The following is a 7,640-nucleotide window of genomic DNA, read 5'->3' as shown; positions in this document are numbered from 1 at the left end:
TCAGTTATGATTTATGGTGTCATTCTGGGCTGCATCAGCAGCTCTGCTCTCTACCCCTCCAGTCCTAGGGACTGGCACTTCAAGATGCTGGGAAGAAGTTTTTAGGTAGTGCCGCCGTCTCTGTGTGTGTGCGCCAGTGCCGCCGTCTCACAAGGGGCCGTGACGTTCAGCTCCTTTTTCTTTTTCCTGGGGTTGCAGAAGAGGCTCCTTGCCTCATCACTGCCTCCCTGCAGGGCATTTGCATTGATGCCATCTCTGGTTTTGGCGTCGCTGTCGTTGCGGAGCGTTTTCGGTGCCGTTGCGGTCGTGTCGTCCATAGCCTGTGTGGCGTGTGTGTCTGTGCACGTGCACGTTCGGCTCATAGCTGCTCTGCCCAGTGGTGTGGAGTCAGGGGTGGGTGGACTGAGCTCTAGGAGTCCACGGTTAATCTGTTGACAGATTAAATTGTGTAGGCAAAGGTTGTGCGGTCATCTGTGATGCAGTAGCTGGCAGTCCGTTCCCCAATGTTTTAGGGACTTGGAGTGTCTGGTGGGATTCCTGCATAGAAAGCAGACCTCTGGAATGGTCAAGCTGTTGATGAACATCTGGGTGACTTGTTGAATACCTTGATTTCAGATGCAGAGGGATAACATGGCAGAAAAGAGCAACGGAAGAGGCGAGCAGAGAGCCATAAGCAGGTGGGTCCGTGCGTGGTGTCAGAGGGAAGATGTGCTTTGTGCCTTTATATTGTGTGCTGGCTCCGCTTAGTGAGCGTGTGTTTTCTTGTGTTATTGCAGATGTTGAGGAGGAACCTGGTGATCCAGGATGATCTCCATTAGCACATGTGGTGGTTTCCTCTGTTGAAGATGGATTCAGTCTCTTGGCCGTCTGAAAGATAAGTGGAGGCTGGGAAGGGGCTGGGAACTGCAGGGAGGGGGGTAAAGTTCTCTTTAGGGCAAGGGTGATCCAGGAACAGTGCCTTTTGGGCAGGCGAAGGGTCCAGGGAACTTCACAGTGTGATGCCAGCGTGTCCTGGGCAGGGCAGCTCCAGCCTCGTGTCAGTGTTGTGTTGCAGGTCGGGAGGCTTGCATTGTGCCTGTCAAACGATCCTGGGGTCTCGTTGCGTTTGAGGGACCCGACAGGCATCCCGAGCGCCATCCCGGGATCCGGAACGCCTGTGCCAATTGGCGTAGCGCCAATCGGGTCCAGGTTTTCTTGTATCAGCAGCTGAAAGCATGGATGGTTTTTGTATTTTGGATGTTTCTGGTCAGTTGTTTTATGGTGTAGTTCTGGGCTGCATCGGCAGCTCTGCTCTCTGCCCCTCCAGTCTAAGGGACTGGCACTTCTTCCCAGCATCTTGAAGTTTTTAAGTAGCGCCAGTGCCGCCGTCTCTGCGTGTGTGCGCGCCAGTGCCGCCGTCTCTGCGTGTGTGCGCGCCAGTGCCGCCGTCTCTGCGTGTGTGCGCGCCAGTGCCGCCGTCTCTGCGTGTGTGCGCGCCAGTGCCGCCGTCTCTGCGTGTGTGCGCGCCAGTGCCGCCGTCTCTGCGTGTGTGCGCGCCAGTGCCGCCGTCTCTGCGTGTGTGCGCGCCAGTGCCGCCGTCTCTGCGTGTGTGCGCGCCAGTGCCGCCGTCTCTGCGTGTGTGCGCGCCAGTGCCGCCGTCTCTGCGTGTGTGCGCGCCAGTGCCGCCGTCTCTGCGTGTGTGCGCGCCAGTGCCGCCGTCTCTGCGTGTGTGCGCGCCAGTGCCGCCGTCTCTGCGTGTGTGCGCGCCAGTGCCGCCGTCTCTGCGTGTGTGCGCGCCAGTGCCGCCGTCTCTGCGTGTGTGCGCGCCAGTGCCGCCGTCTCTGCGTGTGTGCGCGCCAGTGCCGCCGTCTCTGCGTGTGTGCGCGCCAGTGCCGCCGTCTCTGCGTGTGTGCGCGCCAGTGCCGCCGTCTCTGCGTGTGTGCGCGCCAGTGCCGCCGTCTCTGCGTGTGTGCGCGCCAGTGCCGCCGTCTCTGCGTGTGTGCGCGCCAGTGCCGCCGTCTCTGCGTGTGTGCGCGCCAGTGCCGCCGTCTCTGCGTGTGTGCGCGCCAGTGCCGCCGTCTCTGCGTGTGTGCGCGCCAGTGCCGCCGTCTCTGCGTGTGTGCGCGCCAGTGCCGCCGTCTCATAAGGAGCCGTGATGTTTGGCTCCTTTGTTTTCTGGGGTTGCAGTGGAGGCTCCTCGCCACACCACTGCCTCCCTGCAGGTTCTTTTGATTGATGCCTCTCTGATTGGGAGTTGTTCTCATCGCTGGGTGTTGTTGGTGTTGTTGACATGATGTCGTCCATAGCGTTCTGTGGCGCGTTTGTCTGCGCACGTGCGCATTCGGCTCGGAGCTGCTCTGCCCGGCGGTGTGGAGTCAGGGGTGGGTGGACTGAGCTCTAGGAGTCCACGGTTAATCTGTTGACGTGTTAAAATGTGGAGCTAGAAGTCATCTGGGACACAGTAGCTGTGGGCAGGGGAGTTTTAAGTCCTTTTAGTGGTGTTTTGCAGTTGTTACAGAGACCATTGTTGATTAGTGCTTTCTCTGGTGTGCTGTTATTTCATAGCCAAAGCATGTTTTTAATGAAATCTTTTTGTATCTTTTCTTTGCAGATGACCACATTGTCAATATGAGTCACTCACTTATAAAAAGGTGTTTTGTTAGGCTATGTAGCACTCATAATTATAGCCTTTACTTGAGGGTAAAAAAGCAGCTACAGACTCTGATAAACACTCATCGGATAAGGCTCCCTTTACACGTTTGTGCGGAAATAGGCTTCCGTCGGCGAAAACGCCACATTCGAGACCGTCGGGAAGCTCCTACGGACCATAAACCGAATCTACGGCCGCGCAGAGCCGAGTCCAGTGCGAGGTCAGCGCAAAGGATCCGCTGAGAAGCGAGAAGACCAGAGCCTCAGCTGTCGCTATTGGACCAAATCGCAGCGTAGAGGGGTGGGTGAATAGTTTGTAAGGGTATAAATACCCAGGGATTTATTCGTTTGGCTGGGACCTCAGCAGAAGCAGCAGCTCCAGTCAGCCTTCCCACCGTACCGCTGCATTGGGTTAGTTATGTACACGGATTATGCCCGAGAGTTTGCCCCAATAGACCGAGGACCTAGACCGCGACCCAAGCGTCCCCATGCCTCTGGAAGGGTGGTAGAGATGTTGAGGTATAGAGCGATGCAAATCAGAAATTCAGGCTGAGTGATATAAGGAATCAGGTGTGCACATACAGTCCTTTGGCCATATATCAATATAGTATCTTAGGTGTTTCCCCTATCCCCTGCGCGTCTGGGAGACCAACCGTAGATCCAGCGCGGGGCTAAGTTCGGATCCAGCCGCACCCGGACTCCCCTCCGCAGAGGCGTTTAGAAAGCGAGGGGGTCTGATCCAAACCTCACGACTTGACGGAAAGACCTCCCTGTAGCCTTTGGCATCTCCCATCCACGTAGAAATCGCTCAGAATCAAGTTTCAGCTGAATTTGCTTGGCCTGTTCTGTCCACTTAGTAAGCAATAGCGTCCCTCGCCGTCACGTTCCGCCACACCGCAGCGCAAGCCATCTAGCGCCGCTCTCGGTCGGCCGCGCCCCGGTCGGTCACCCGAGACCAAGCGACGTCGGCGTTCACGCGGGGTGAGTTTGAGTTCCAGATCGTCAGAGGAACGAGCTTGCGGTAACTGCCACGATCGGGGAGCCGAGCGAGAATAGGTCACCACGGTCAAGAACTGTATGAAGGATGGCAAGGGAATGAAGTGCAAAGCATGAAGTCCCCATCTCAAGCCAATCGTCGGGAGAGGAAGAAGCGGTCGGCGGGGTAGATGACGCGCAGAGCGTTCGGATAGCGCGAAACCTGGAGCGGAAGCGGCTCGGGTTTGTAGTTATTTGTCCTTGGAGGTTCAACTTTTTTTTCCTTTCCAGGTAAATTCCAAAGTTAAAGAATAAAAAACTCCAGCCGGAGGACCCATCCTCCCCCCCGACCGGTTTTTTCTCCTGCGGTCCCAGCCGCTCCGCGAGGCGACGTTCGTCGCCGAGGTTCGGACGCGGGCGGCCCTCGGGCCGGGGTTTCGGCAGGCAGGGCCATTTTTGAGGCTCCCGGGAACAACGTTCCTGAGGAGCAATGGCACAGAGGGGACAATGGTTGCGATGTGAGCGTGGGGTGGGTTTGGTAGGTGAATGAGCGGTATGGTCAGCTGTGTGATTGTGGTGCATTTGTATATTTGGGATTGTGGGTTTTTGGCCTTGCAGGTTAATGGTTTTTCCTTTTCACGTACTTTTAAAATTCCAAATAGAATAAAAAAACCCCAGCCGGGGGATTTTTTTTTTTTCCCCCCGGCTGGGTTTTTTTTCCCCCGTCCCGGCCGCTCCGCGAGGCGACATTTGTTGCCAAGGTTCGGACGCGGAAGGCCGTCGGGCCAGGGTTGTGGGGGAAACCAGGAGTTCAGGAGGGACCCAGGAGTGCCCCAAAGGACCCAGGGGTTCACAAGGGGACCCACTCAGGAGTTGAGGAGGGGGACCCAAGAGATGATGAGGGCGACCCACCCAAAAGTTCATAGCGGGACCGAAGAGTTCAGGGGGGCACCCAAGAGTTCAGGAGGGACCCAGGAGTGCCCCAAAGGACCCAGGAGTTCAGGAGGGACCCAGGAGTGCCACAAAGGATCCAGGAGTTCAGGAGGGGACCCAGGAGGGCCCCAAAGGACCCAAGAGTTCAGGAGGGGACCCAAGAGATGAGGAGGGGGACCTAGGAGTTCAGGAGGGACCCACCCAAGTGTTCATAGCGGGACTGAAGAGTTCAGGGGAGGACCCAGGAATTCAGGGGGGCACCCAAGAGTGCCCCAAAGGACCCAGGAGTTCAGGGGGGAACCCAGGAATTCTGAGGGGACCCAGGAGTGCCCCAAAGGACAAAAGAGTTCAGGAGGGGACCCAAGAGTGCCCCTAAGGACCCAGGAGTTCAGGGGGGAACCCAGGAGTGCCCCAAGGGCTTCAAGAGTTCAGGACGGACCCAAGAGTTCGGGAGGGACCCAGGAGTACCGCAAAGGATCCAGGAGTTCAGGAGGGACCCAGGAGGTCCCCAAAGGACCCAAGAGTTTGGGAGGGACCCAAGAGTTCAGGGGGAACCCAGGAGTTCAGGGTGCACCCAGGAGTGCCCCAAAGGACCCAGGAGTTCAGGAAGGAACCCAGGAGTTCTGAGGGGACCCAGGAGTGGCCCAAGGGACCCAAGCGTTCGGGACGGACCCCAGAGTTTGGGAGGGACCCAGGAGTGCCCCAAAGGATCCAGAGTTCAAGAGGGACCCAGGAGTGCCCCAAGGGACCCAAGAGTTCAGGAGGGGACCCAGGAGTTCAGGGTGGGACCCAGGAGTTCCCCAAATGACCCAGGAGTTCAGGGGGGAACCCAGGAGTTTTGAGGGGACCCAGGAGTGCCCCAAAGGACCCAAGAGTTCAGGGGGGAACCCAGGAGTGCCCCGAAGGACCCATGAGTGCCCCAAGGGATCCAACAGTTCAGGAGGGGACCCAAGAGTTCAGGACGGACCCAAGATATCAGGACGGACCCAAGAGTGCCCCAAAGGCTCCAGGAGTGCCCCAAAGAACCCAGGAGTTCAGGGGGGGACCCAGGAGGTCTCCAAAGGACCCAAGAGTTCAGGGGGGAACCCAGGAGTGCTCCAAAGGACCCAGGAGTTCAGGAGGGGACCCAGGAATGCCCCAAAGGATCCAGTAGTTCGGGGGGGGACCTAAGAGTTTTGGGGGGGGATCCAAGAGTTGAGAAGGGATCCAGGAGTTCAGGAGGTGTAGTGGCAGAGCCCCCCCCCCGCCCCAGGGGGATGGGGTTGTCACCAGCCTGTCTGAGAGGTGAAGCCAGAGACAAAAGAGACTAAAGGAGCACCATTAGAAGGTAATAATGAGTGAGCAATCGCCGGACACATGCGTGCAGAGCGCGTGGACAGCACATGCAGCCTATCATGTTATTGTATAACACGAGTTACAACCAATCACATTGTTGTAAGGCGCGTGGACAGGGCAGCTTTGCTATAAAGCTAGCCCGGTCCGACAATAAAGCGAACTCTGTGAACATCATATTGGTGTGTCAGGTTCCGTGGCTCGCATGGATAAAGCAACACTTCGGTGACCCCGACGTGATACTTCGTATCGAAGCAAGATCGCCGGAAGTGAAGACGCCAGGACGCCACCTGGGGGCGACACCAGCCCAGCGCTCAATCATAGCGGAAAGTAGGCCTACGAAGAAGCAGGTGGCATGGGAAACACGGCATCCGTGGAAGAAAAAATAATAGTGAGAAGTATTCTGCAGCTGGCTGCAAGAACAGGAAGAATTTTGGAAAAAGACGCGGTGGAGCGCCTTTTACTATTCGCCCAGCGTAAGGGCTGTGTTCGTTCGACGGACGAATTTTTTTCTCCCGGTACATGGGAGGACATAGGGACCGAACTACGGGAAGCGGTTACAAGGGGGAGCCGCGAGGCTTGCGATCTCGCCGGACCCTGGCGGGAGGTCAGGCAGCTGATGCAGGAAGTCTCAGAGGAGCCGAGCTGTGTGCCGTCCCCTCGGAGCCGCCCGCCGCGAGCTGCCCGCCCTCCGAGGACTCTGAAGAATCAACACCTCTGGTATGTCCCGTATCAGATCTGGAGTTCTGGGGCGGAGAGCAAATTACACCCTCTGCACCCGTTGAGCCATTGCCTGGCTCCGACGACGAATGGCAGCAACCGGCAAGTTTCAACAAGCCAGGACAAGTTAATCCAGCCGACGTGCCCTTGCCGGAGGACCCGATGGAACACCAGGACGGGGCACCGCAGAATCGCCCTGACTGCCAGGGGGAGAGCCACGTGCAGAGCCTGGAGGACTTACTGAGACGGCAGGAGAGCCAGGTGCAAGGAGTTCTAGAAGCTATGAAACAACTGGATGGCGGTAACAGTAAAACTTCGCGGTTAATAGCATATAAAAAGGCGCCAGATGCAATTAAGGACGGGCTGGAGGCAATTGGCAGGGAATGTGAAAAACGGGGAAAACAGGAAAGGGAGGGGGCGGAATTAGACCTCGCTCCCGAGGAGCTCCGTATCAAAAGGGAGCGAATACAAAAATGGGCCAGACAATGTGTTGAAGATGGGATGTGGTCGGTAAGAGAAGCAGATGAATATTTGAGAGCGCGATATGGAAAAGGGCTGGAGACTGGGTTAGCAGATCGGTTTGCAAATATGCGTCGACTTACTGATCCACAGGGAAACACAAGGGAATTGTAAAGCAGTGATAATAATGATAATTTGGGTGCTGCCCTGTGCATCAGGGTAGAGATATTCCTCGAGATCATTCTTATAATGCAGGGCAACGTTGGCAAGGGGTAATCAGAGATGCAGCTATTGAAGGGATCATGTTACCTGGTAGTATTACAGCAGTGCCAGTGCACATAGGTAATAGAGGACAAAGGCAGTGGTTGCCTTTTGATTGGAAAGCGGTTAAGCAATTGCAAAGTGCAGTTATGCAATATGGTATGGATAATAAGCATGTGATGCAGCTAATCAATTCATTTTTCAAGGGGCAAGTACTAACTCAAACAGATATTAGGGCATTGATGGAGTTATTGCTTCCTCCAACGGGGTATTTGCTGTTCTTGGACACGTGGCAGGGGAAGGGGGAATTGGCAGTATTAGAAAATGTTCGT

This window comes from Patagioenas fasciata, chromosome 23 (assembly GCF_037038585.1).
Source record: "Patagioenas fasciata isolate bPatFas1 chromosome 23, bPatFas1.hap1, whole genome shotgun sequence".
Taxonomy (NCBI): Eukaryota; Metazoa; Chordata; class Aves; order Columbiformes; family Columbidae; genus Patagioenas; species Patagioenas fasciata.
The sequence above is the reverse complement of the archived record's forward strand: the minus strand, read 5'-3'. Positions refer to the sequence as shown.